Source organism: Triticum urartu, chromosome 4A (assembly GCF_056163025.1).
Source record: "Triticum urartu cultivar PI428250 chromosome 4A, HENAU_Tu73, whole genome shotgun sequence".
In the NCBI taxonomy this organism is placed as follows: domain Eukaryota; kingdom Viridiplantae; phylum Streptophyta; class Magnoliopsida; order Poales; family Poaceae; genus Triticum; species Triticum urartu.
The window spans coordinates 604116535-604129456 of NC_141876.1; positions in this window are offsets into that span (position 1 = coordinate 604116535).

Genomic DNA, 12922 nt, shown 5'->3' on the forward strand with positions numbered 1-12922 from the left:
AAATAAACCCCATCTTGTTATCCTCGATGGCAACGATACAATACGTGCCTTGCTGCCCCTTCTGTCACTGGGAAAGGACAACGCAAGATCGAACCCAAAGCTAAGCACTTCTCCCATGGCAAGAACTACCAATCTAGTTGGCCAAACCAAACGGATAATTCGAAGAGACTTGCAAAGATAACCAATCATACATAAAAGAATTCAGAGAAGATTCAAATATTATTCATAGATAGACTTGATCATAAACCCACAATTCATCGGTCTCAACAAACACACCGCAAAAAGAAGAAGATTACATCGAATAGATCTCCACAAGAGAGGGGGAGAACATTGTATTGAGATCCAAAAAGAGAGAAGAAGCCATCTAGCTACTAACTATGGACCCGAAGGTGTGAGGTAAACTACTCACACTTCATCGGAGAGGCTATGATGATGTAGAAGCCCTCCGTGATGACGGCCCTCTCCGGTGGAGCTCCGGAACAGGCGCCAAGATGGGATCTCATGGATACAGAAAGTTGCGGTAGTGGAATTAGGTTTTTTGGCTCCTGTTCTGTTCGTTTGGGGGTACGTGGATATATATAGGAGGAAGAAGTACGTCGGTGGAGCTCCGAGGGGCCCACGAGGCGGGGGGGGTGCCCCAGGGGGGTGGGCGCGCCCTACCCTCGTGACCGCCTCCGGCGTTCCTTGGCGTAGGGTCCAAGTCTCCTGTGTCTTATTCGGGAAGAAAATCACGTTCCAAAAAGGATTTTTCTGTTTGGACTCCGTCTGATATTCCGTTTCTTCGAAACACTGAAATAGGAAAAAAACAGCAATTCTGGGCTGGGCCTCCGGTTAATAGGTTAGTCCCAAAAATAATATAAAAGTGGAAAATAAAGCCCAATATAGTCCAAAACAGTAGATAATATAGCATGGAGCAATAAAAAATTATAGGTACGTTGGAGACGTATCAGGACCCACCTGTCATACACTCTTAGGTTAATTAAGGTTTAGGTTAAACTAATTACTGTTTATTTAAACTAACAGGTTAATTAGATTAATTAAATAGTATTAATTAACTTAATCAATACATTAATTAATTAATTAATTAATAATTAATTTTATTTTTTATTTTTTTTTCTAAAAAATGTTCTAGGCGGGCCCCCTTTGGGAGTGGCCTAAAGGGCCAAACGGGGGCGGGTTAGCAGGCGCGCGGGCGCTCGGCGGAGCCGGGCATCGGGCGCTAGCCCGCCCGACAGGGCACCACGGCCAGGAGGCGAAGGGCGCCGGCGCGTGGCCGGAGTGGAGCCCCGGGGCACCAGACGTCGGATCGAGCGACGAGCTGGGCGGCGGTGTTGCAGGCGCGGAAGGCCGACGTGAGGGAGGAGTGGGGCCGCGGTGTGAGCGCGTGAGCGGCATGGCGCGCGCGACCGAGTGGTGGCGCGACTGGTGGTTAGGGGGGACGCGGGCCGGCGAGGCCGCATCGCCGGTGAGGCGAGGCCGCGCACGCACGGGCGAGCGACGCGCGGAGCAGAGGCATGGGTAGCAGAGAGTAGCAGCAGAGGCCGTAGGCGAGCGCATGTGCAGGAGATTAGGCACGGCGATGTCCGACACGGGGAAGGGGAGTACGAGGAAAGGGGAGGTGCTCACGGCGGGGGCCGTAGGGGTTCGGGCACCGTTTGTCGAGGTGGAGGTCGGGGACGTTGCGACGGAGAGGGGCAGGCCGGCGAGGGAGGTCCGGGTGGCGACGAACGGCGATGATGATCCGGGCGGCGGCCTCCTCTCGATCCCGATCCAATCGGGGGAGAGGGGGGAGATATTTCGGGGGGGAGTGGGAGTGGGTGTCGGTGGGTTGGACCGAGGGGAAGTGGGGGGTTATGAGGAGTGGGGGTGGGCCGACCAGGTAGGTGGCCCAATGGCCTGCTGGGCTGGAGCCCAGTGGGGGGTGTTTCCCTTTTTTCTATTTTGTTAGTTTTCTTTTGATTTCCTTTTCTGTTTTTTTAAACCTTAATTGCTTTAGTTTAAATAAAACACAATAAGAGTCTCTAAATTAGTGTTACTAAATATTCCACTACCACAAATAACTTGGCACATTAATTAAAGTAGTTTGTATTTGTTTATTAATTTAAGAGCATTTAAATAATAGGTTTACCACTGTTTTATTTATTTTAGTGCATTTAACTACTTTATAAAAGTGTGAATTCTCCACCATAATTATCTATGCATTATTTGGCTCCACCCGAACATTTAGTTTTAATATTTGAAAACTTTTATTGCTTGCCTATATTTTAAATTTGAAATTTGAACTGGGTTTCGAGCTGACGCGAGTTTATCAACAGTAATCGAGGTGACGTGGTATCATTAGCGGAGGTTCACTGTAGCTTAATTATCCGGGCATCACAATTCTCCTCCACTACAAGAAATCTCATCCCGAGATTTAAGAGGTAGTGAAAGGGGGAAGGTTTAGTTACGAAATTCTAACGGATCTTCTCGGCCTTGGTTACTCTTCTCTAATAGGTCCATCCATTAAGTTGATGCCTTCATTCCTCTTCTCCAGGTCATCATGCTGAAGTTGTCGTCCTTCCTTCAGGATCTTCACCGTACTTACGAAAGGTTAAGAGGGGAAAACTCTATAAGGATGGGTTCTAACAAGATTGAGCATCAGACGGTTAACTCGGGGGAAGAAGCATAAGTATCTCTCGAATTGAAACTTAAGAAGATATCGAGAGCAAAGTAAGAAGGTACCATGAGAAGTTTCAAATGGATAGGCAATGGTTCGATGTCTGAAACCAAGTGCGAAAGGGGTCCAGAGCAACGAGATTAAGTATTGCGTCTGATACGAAAATAGATCACTAGGAAGGTGGCCCGTGAATTACATACGAGGCCACGCGCGAGGAAAAACCTTGGGAACAGGGGGTGTACAGGAGAGTCAGGTTTCGATCCTGTGGAACTGTGGGTTATGGGCCCGCCATGTGGGTTAAAAGTAGGAAGAGGGGTGACGTCTTGCACGATCATGTAAGCAAGGCATGTCAGAGAATAACCGGCCAGTTATGTTGGCAGCATTGTTGGTACCAAGGGCGAGGGACGAAGAGAACTATTTTCCTGCTCGTTGAAACGAGGCGGACCAATAGGCAAAGTTCTTGTCCATCGGTGGTTACCGAAATGTCATCAACAGTAGTAACACAGTCTTACTGACACAGTTGTACACCAAGGTGTTTACATAAGCAGAGAATATTACTGCTTGGATCATATAGATCACAAGGAAGGTTAAACAAATCAATGGAAGGAAAATGTGATCATCAGATCAAACAGAACAATGGAAAGGAAAATGTGTTTGACACATATACCAGGGGGATACCCTTCCCAAGGACAAGCAGAGCATGATATCCATGACAGGATATAATGTAGAAAACCTTTTAGGTAGGGGTGAGAAATTTCATGACATTACCCATACAACGGTGTTTGGACAATTGAGCAGAAAACATTTAGCATTGGGCTTCAAATGTTCTTGTTGAAAATCAGAGTACCATAGACATGCTTCGAGATAGCGTTGACATGGTCTTTAAGCAAAGGTCAGACTTTCGAAACACAAAGGATGCACCAGGAACAACTCATAGAGTAAGTCTTACAATTTCCTCATGGAAGAAGGGTTAACCTTGCTAAAAGGAAACTATAACAATAGGTCCTCCGGTCAGGTGTGCTTGGCATGACATCACCTCACCGAGTCATATAAAGACCAATGTTATAACTCGTGGAAATATGTTCCAACCATTATATCTGACCGAGGTTCAGATCCGATTGGTGTCAGGTTACCTCAGACTCAGGATGCCTGAGAAGAAAAGGTGCAACACAAATTGACGAGTGGACATAGCAAGATTCTCGGAAATAAAACTATGGAAGCGAGTTCCGAAACAAGATTTCATCATTAAGACAAAGAGAGGATGAGGGGGGGGGGCTGATGGACTCCGTGACAATCCTCGAGATTTCCAAAAAGGTGGTTTTCCACAGTCAGGTGAACAAAGAGATAACATTTGTCAAATCAAATGATATAATGAGGTATGCTCGAGGAAATCATACTCAATTAAACATTGGTGGAAAGCTGCACCCAAAATATGGGCTTAGGTAGCATGATTAATGTTGGAACGGTGATTCGATAACCAATAGTCTAAGAATGAACTGTCGACCATTAACTCCAAAGCAATAGGATTGCTAGAAGTTTTGAATTCACGCATCATAGTTCAATTGTCGGTATTCAGGTTAGAAACAACACGGGGATCAGAAAACGAATGGAGATGGCGAGAAGTATTACTATATCAAGAATTCTCAAGAGGTGGAGCAATTCTCACAATATCCTTGACATAGAAGATGGTAATACTCCAAGGTAGAACATAACATAAGCTGGTTAGCAAGGAGCTCCATAACATGATCAAGTTTGTGATGAAAGGAAGGTAAGGATGTTGTCGATGGTAACTCAAATTACCAAGGAACGAGGATGGCACTTATCATCAAGAATTCCATTGATATCCTAGAAGGAGTCAAAATGTTGATGATGATCACGAAAATTTGTTGTCGAGAGGATTCATGAAGAAGCAATTGATCAACGACTGCATCAAGCAAAAGGACTGATGCAGCAAAAGATTATTGGAGCCACAGATACTACACAAACTCGGGGTCAAGTTTGTTGTTCGAGGTGAAACGATAAGACGAGGAAATTAACGAAAGCTTAGTTCATCACCGAAAGTTGTGCTCCGGAAATAAGGACCAAGTAGCACAGTTAAAATTTAGCACAATAAGGATATAGCCAATCAGGCTAGGAATGACTTGAAGGATTATTAAACTCATAAGCGACGAAAATTACTTATAGTATTGAATCGGAGTGCGGAATCGATACAATTATCGGTGTTCTCGAGTGACTAATAACTCAAAACTCGAGGAGGATTGGAATTGGCGAGAATAATAGTTGATGAAGAACTCATAAGAAGTTATGTAGTTCTGTGATATTCTCGAGGTACCAGAGGGTATACTCGAAGGTAGAGTAGAATAGAGATTGGACAGGTGTATTGTCCTGTAGAAGACAAGTACTTCAACTTGTCCGAGAATTGGATCAAAGAAGAACAATATGGTCAGAACCACGATCGCAAAGGACCAAACATAGATACAGGACGAACCTATAACAAGGGGATTATTATCATTACAAGAAGCTTTGATGATAAGTTTCACATCGGGTCAATGGGCATGACACTAGTGCAGAACCGGGCAATAGCACCGGTTCGTAAGGCCCTTTAGTGCCGGTTCCATAACCGGCACTAAAGTGTGGGCACTAAACCCCCCCCCCCCTTTAGGACCGGTTCAGCACGAACCGGTGCTAAAGGGCAACCACGTGGCACGAGCCAGCTCCGGGGGCCGGGAGCCCTTTAGTACTGGTTGGTAACACCAACTGGTACTAAAATGTTTGGGGTTTTTTTGGTTTTATGATTTCTTTTTCATTTAATTTTGTGTTTTCCATTTTAATTCTTTTTCGTTTGCTGGTATTTTACGATACTACACATTGTACACATTATGAATATATATATATAAATAGAATTTCTAGTACAACCAATCATATATATATATCATCAATGTCTCACAAATTAAACCACCATATTAATTCACACATACACACATGTATAGCTATATACAATTTCTCCTACATATGCATGTTTCCTTCGGAGCCAGTGGCATTAGCCTAATTGGTGCCTTGGGAGCACGATGACAATTGGAAGTGGTTCATGACCTGGTCGATGGGGGCGGTAGCGGGTAATAGTATTCTCCCTTCGGATTTATGACCCGGTCGAGCAAAAATCCCGCTATTTCCTCTTGAAGTGCTTCTATGCGCTCTGTTTCTAGGAGCTTGTCCCGCACCTCTGTGAACTGTTAAGAAGGAGATCAATATGCATGTGTATTAGTTGTGTGACTAGATATCGATAATGGTGTAAAAATTGTGAATAGTGTTCTGACAAGCGTACCAATTCCTGTCTTTGAGATCTGCTCCTTTCGGACGCCATCATGCGAATGTTCTCGCAAACGCAGAATGCACACAGATCAGTCCCCTGCTCCTGCTGAAGGGCCTTTATGAGAATGGAATTTGATTAGATAATAATTAATCAAGCATGATAATTAATGAGATGGCAGCTAGCTAGAGCTAGCTAGCAAGTACTACTTAATTACTTACCTTGGGTCGAAACCATTTCAGCGTTTTTTTCCATTCGCCTGGAGTGACGCCGGTGAACCTTGCCCAAGCCCTTCCCGCCAACAAAGAAAATGAATAAAGGGGTTATTAAATAGTTCATATCAGGAAATGACGAACTAAATAGGCCAAGATATATAGTTTAATAATGATTGAAATTACCTGTTGACTATCCCATACAAGATGTTGTAGTCAGCTTTTTTTTTGAGTAGTGAGTCCAGTATTTCAACTGTTCCGGCGTCAACTTTAATGATACACAAGATCCAGTGAAATCTGCAAGCACACACGTTTGCATGTCTTAATTAAGCGGGCATATGTAAGCAAAAACATGTAGCTAGCTAGTAGGCAAAAACAGAGAATTTGTAGTACAAGACAGTGTGACTCACTGGAAGTTGTAAGGAAGTAGTATATCTTCATTGTATTTGAGGCGCTTCAAGAACTCTAGCATGCTGTCCTCTACATGCTTTTCATGATATAAATCTATTTTCCATGTGTATTCATTAACGGTGTTTGGGTCAATGAACCCAATGCCATAGCGTCCACCTTTTCTCATTTCATACATCTTCATCCTGCATAATACCACAGAAAAGAATATAGTGAGGATAATATTAGATGTAATGATTGATCAAAAGGATCACTACAGCTAGCTTGAGAGACTTAAATTACAGAAAGAAATCACTTACAGACAATAGCAACTGACGATAGATTTGTCGAGTGCGTCTTGATTGTATAACTGAAATAGTTCAGAATACTCAATGGCCACAGCTTTCTCATGGTAGTAATGATCCTTCTTGACATACACCATGAGGGACTCTTGATCGGATCTCTTGGTAATGTCCATGTACCATTGATGCAATTCATACATTCTCGTTGGGAGCTTCTTGACATCTTTTGGCTTGACCAAAGGTTGGCCCCGGACATATTTCCGTTTTATTTCCTCCTCTGTAAGCACAGGCATGTCCTCGATCTCGAGGAGTTGTCCAACAGTGATCTTGAGTTCTTCAGCCTGCATTATATGCTCCTGGGTTATTACCACATCGCCCACCTCGGGAACATAAACTGTTTGCCCACAATAATATTGGGCGCGCGTACTGTCACGTGTTGTTGGCGGCACAACAAGCGGTTCAATCGATTGCGCCTTCTATTCTCCCAGCTGGGCAACGGTTTTCCCACATTTTTTGACAGCTGCTTGTTGTTTGCTCGAGCTCGAGCTCGCCTCCTTCTGTAGACGTTTTCGATTTAACTTCCTGATGTGGCGCTCATAGTCTGTGTTAACAGGCTTAGGAGCTGGTGGTTGAGCCATCCGAATGAAGTGGTCAACTACTTCCACAGGCACTTTCTCCTTTGGCGGCGGTGGCGGTTTCGGTCCAAAATGGGCGTCGACTTCTGCCCGCACTATGGCATCGGTTTGCTCCTTGGTCCTGTCGTAAGCCCTCTCAGGAAGAGGAGTATTGAGGTTTGGACCATATTTATATCGCTTGCCTCCGCCTGTACTTCCTATACTATAACCTCGACTCGTACCGCTACGCACCATAGCTGCGGGGTGTCTCTTCTGCGATTGCTGAGGCGGCGGAGACGGCTGACGGGGCTGAGTTGGACGAGGAGGAGTGGCCTGACACTTTGCCGGACTTGGAGGAGGAGTGAACGTCTGACGCTGTGTCGGACTTGGAGGAGGAGTGGCCTGACACTTTGCCGGACTTGGAGGAGGAGGAGTGGCCTCACGCGTTGGTGGACTTGGAGGAGCGGGAGTCTGCTGAATCGGTGGCGGACTTCGACGAGGAGTCAGGTGACGCGGTGTCGGTGGCCTTCGAAAGATGATGCAATCCTTTCTCCATAGGATGATACGATGTTTGGCCTCTCCGAGTGTGTGCTCCTCGTCACCTCCAGGAATGTCAAGCTCTAGCCCCGAATATTGGTCCACCACCTCATCAACCATGACACGAGTATAGCCTGCTGGAATCGGATTGCAATGGAAGGTTGCATCGGGGGAATTTGTATAAGCAACGCCGTCCGCCACCTTCAAGGATATGTTCTTAATTTTGAAGTGTAGCTCGCAGTTAGTGTTATCCGTGATGTCATCCACGGGGTATCTATCCAGCATTGCGTCAAACGGGGCGGAACCCACGCTGCTTCTCGGCATGGATGGGGCGGTGGTATCCAATGTTGGATCATACGCTAGCTGCTGCAGCTGCTGAGACCCCCTTTGCTGGCTAAGTGAGTCGATCTGCTCCTGCTGCCACTGGAATTTGACTGCCAAGTCCGCGTGCGCTGATTCTAGGCCTTGAAGGCGTTCATAGTCCAGCTTCTTATTCTCCTCCTCCATCTTCCTCTGCGTCTCCTCCGCAATCTTCCTTCTCGCACGGGTTCTGTAGTCGGCGTTCCAGTCCGAAAACCCCTCATACCACGGAATAGCGCCCTTGCCTCGTGTTCTTCCCGGGTGTTCAGGATTTCCCAGGGCACGCGTAAGCTCGTCGTTCTCTCTGTTCGGCTGGAACACCCCTGTTCGAGCCTCTTCTATTGCAACAAGTATGTTATCGTCGGCTCCGTTCAGACATGCCTTCGTCGAAACTTTTTCCTGTCTTCGGGTCCAACTCCCCCCCATGCGCATAGAACCAACTCCTGCACCTGGGGGGCCAACTCTTAGTAACCGGAGTGACACCTGCATCCTCCATCTCTTTCTCAGACTTATCCCACTTAGGCATTGCCACCGCGTAGCCACCTGGCCCCAGCTTATGGAACTTATCCTTTTTTCGGCATTCTTCTTGTTTATTCTCGACCGTTCCTTAGCTAATTCTGAATCCTTGAATTTCACGAAATCGTCCCAATGAGCACTTTGATTCTCTAGTGTCCCCTCGAATACTGGAGTCTTCCTTCCTCCCTTGACATACTTCTCCCATTCACATCTCTTGTGGTTCTTGAATGCAACCGCCATCTTCCTAAGAGCAGCGTCCTTGACTTTCTGCACATCTGCTTCTGTGAAATGATCTGGTAGTGTGAAATGTTCCATGAGAGTATCCCAAAGCAGTTTTTTTGTCTGTCGTCGACAAAAGTAACATTTGGACGTGGCTTTGCTGGCTCTCTCCATTCTTGAAGGGAGATCGGGAGTTGGTCCTTCACAAGAACTCTGCACTGACGAACGAACTTGTCCGCAATCTTCTTAGGCGCTAATGGTTCGCCATTAGGTTTGAATGCCTCGATATTGTACTTTACGCCCTCCTTCAACTTTTTGTTCGGGCCTCGTTTCGTCCTTTTGCCTGAGGATTTGCTCGATCCGGATGGCTGAAAGAAGAAATATCGATTCGTTAATATATCTTCAACTCATTTAAAACATGTGATGATCACCAGATTCCTACTTATATAAATATATATACCTCGCTGGTGTTTGTTGTTTCAGGATCAACATGTTCTTCGTCATCGTCATAATCGTAGTTCATGACTTCATCAATTCGGTCGTCGCGATCGAATATCATATCACCCTCTCCGGTGTTGTTTAGAAATTCGGAGCCGTCATAATCTTCTTCATTCTGATCATCATCTGCCCCGCGTATCATATCGAACATGGTCTGTTCTCTCTCTCTGTCGGTATTGTCCGCCATAGCTTTTATTTAACTATGCCAAAAGAAATATAAAACAATTTAGTATAATCTCGAATAATAGATATAATCTAGAATACATCATCTCGAATAATAGATATAATCTCAAATACATCGTCTCGAATAATAGATTTAATCTCGAATACAACGTCTCGAATAATATATAATATTGAATAGTACATCACTGGCTATGTATCTAATTAAAGATCGAATACTACAGAAGAATCTAGGACACTCGCGGTTCCTGCGGCGCGGGCGGTGGACACCCAAAGAGAAGGAACCCTCACAGGATCATAGCTGAAGTGAGATCCCTGAAGAAACTGCCAGGTATTGGAGAACCTGCCACCCTCTAACGCAACCATGTAGCGATGTACGTGCTTGTCCTCCTCCCTGATACGACGACGTACCACCTCCGGCGGGGCCGGCTCCCTCTGCACCGAAACTGGCCCACGCGAATGCCACCAAACGAGATCAGGGTCGACGACGGGACCCGGGGCCAGGTTCCTCATCAAGCGGCGCGCCCCTCCAGGCAGCACCTCCCAGTGCCATCCCAGCGGAGCCCAGTCTCGGACATGGGTCAACTGGACGTCGTCGCGGACGTGTCGACAGCGAGGATGCGGGCCGGGCATCGTCGACAACAAAATACTATATGCCGCAAAAGTAAAGTAACATTTTTTAAATGATGGATTGTGATGATTTCATATATGCAAATTCTAAATTTTATAACTAAAAATATAAGAAACTAAAAAAACATCGATCATCGTCTAACAATTTGAAATTAATCTAATTCATCTAGCTGGCTAAAACTAACATTTCCAAAATTTCTAACATTTCTATATAACTAACATTTCTATAACATTTGACATTATATATATTATAACTAACATTTCTATATACCATTTGACATTAATCTAATCTAATTAATTAATTCATCTAAAACTTTGTATGAAAAACAGAAAAACAGAAAAAACTAAAAGCTAAAAACAGAAAAATTGTGTGTGTGTGTGTGCGCGTGTAGTGTGTGTGTGTGTAGTGTGTGTGTGTGTATGTAGTGTGTGTGTGCGCGCGCGCGTCTGTGTGCGCTATAGTCGGTGCCGGCGCCGGTGTGGCTTTGATCGATTGGAGGGAGGAGAGGGGCTGGGGGAGGGGCTCACAGCGCGCGCGGGAAAGGTCGAGGCGACGGTGACGGCGAGGCGAGGTCGATCCAAAGGCGACGGCGACGGCGAAGCGAGGGGATCGGCGACGGGCCGGTGCGGCGACCGGGACGGCGACGGGCCGGTGCGGCGACAGGCCGGCGACGGGGGCGCCGCGGAGTCGACGGGGACGACGCGACGAGGACGGGGCCGTCGCGGAGTCGACGGGGACGGCGCGACAGGGGCGGCAACGGCGCGGGACGGGGCGGCGGCAGAGAGAAGTGGGAGATGAGAAACTGAAAATTTTCGAAGTGTTTCTTATATAGGGGACACCTTTAGTACCGGTTGGAGCCACCAACCGGTACTAAAGGCCTATTTTGGCCAGGCCAAGCGGCGGGAAGCGACCCCCTTTAGTACCGGTTGGTGGCTCCAACCGGTACTAAAGGCCCCCCCTTTAGTACCGGTTGGTGCCACGAACCGGTACTAAAGGGGGGTGCGCTGCTAGGCGAGGGGCGCAAAGTTTAGTCCCACCTCGCCTAGCGAAGGGCGGCCGCACTGGTTTATAAACCCAGCCGCGGCTGCTCCTTCGAGCTCCTCTCAAATGCAGGCCTTCTGGGCCTACCCGTGCTGTGCTGCCCCGTGGGCCTACTAGGCCTTTGCGGGCCTGCATCCTGGCCCAACAACGGGTTGGGTTTCTAGTCGTATGCAGGCCGCTCTAGCCTAGTAGGCGGGCTTTTTATTTTTTTTGCTTTATTTATTTTTGAGATGTTTTTTTGTATTTAGAGTTTCTTTGTGAATATTTTTGCTTTAGGTACAAAACATTACAAACTTTCTGTTAGTGCCCGTAGTTTTCAAATTTGAATAGTTTAAATTTTGAATTATTTGAAATTAGTGTGAATCACTAGTTTGTGAATAACTAAACTTTAAAAATCAGTAAAGGCATGAAAGAATTTGTTTGCACATAAAATTTCTTCGCGTTTCAAATGCCAAAACACATAATTAACTACCCTAACTATTACAGAGATTCCCTTCTGGGTGTGAAACATAGAAGAAAGTGATGATAGCTAGTGAAGCCGATCACATCCCAGATCTATGGGTGTGAAACTTTTTCTTTGCGTGTGTCCCTTTGCACCGTAACCATGGAAAATCTTCATCATTTAACGGGATGCTCGGGTCAATATTCACTGTGAATGGAGCGATTTCATCAAACTTTTCATAATCTTCTGACTTGTCTGTCTTGTCATCCACTCCCACGATGTTTCTCTTCCCAGAAAGAACTATGTGCCGCTTTGGCTCATCGTACGATGCATTCGCTTCCTTATATTTTCTTTTTCTTGGCTTGGTAGACATGTCCTTCACATAGAAAACCTGTGCCACATCATTGGCTAGGACGAATGGTTCGTCTGCATACGCAAGATTGTTGAGATCCACTGTTGTCATTCCGTACTGCGGGTCTTCCGTTACCCCGCCTCGTGTCATATTGACCCATTTGCACCAAAACAAAGGGACCTTCAAACCACGTCGATAGTCAAGTTCCCATATGTCCTATATATAACCATAATATGTTTCCTTTCCCATCTTGGTTTCTGCATCAAAGCGGACACCACTGTTTTGGTTGGTGCTCTTCTTATCTTGGGCGATCGTGTAAAATGTATTACCATTTATCTCGTACCCTTTGAAAGTCATTATATTCAAAGATGGTAACTGGGACAGCAAGTACAGGTCATCTTCAATAGAGGTGGCATGCATGGTACGTGCTTGTAACCAGATGGCGAAACTCCTGGTTTGTTCACGTGTAATCCAGTCATCAGACCGCTCCGGGTGTTTGGAGCATAGCAAATTCTTGTGTTCATCCATATACGGAGCCACCATGGCGGAATTCTGTAGAACTGTGTAGTGTGCTTCAGTGAGAGAATGTCTGTCCATACATATTATTTGTTCCCCTCCTAGCGTGCCTTTTCCATCCAGTCTGCCCTTATGCCGCGATTCAGGAA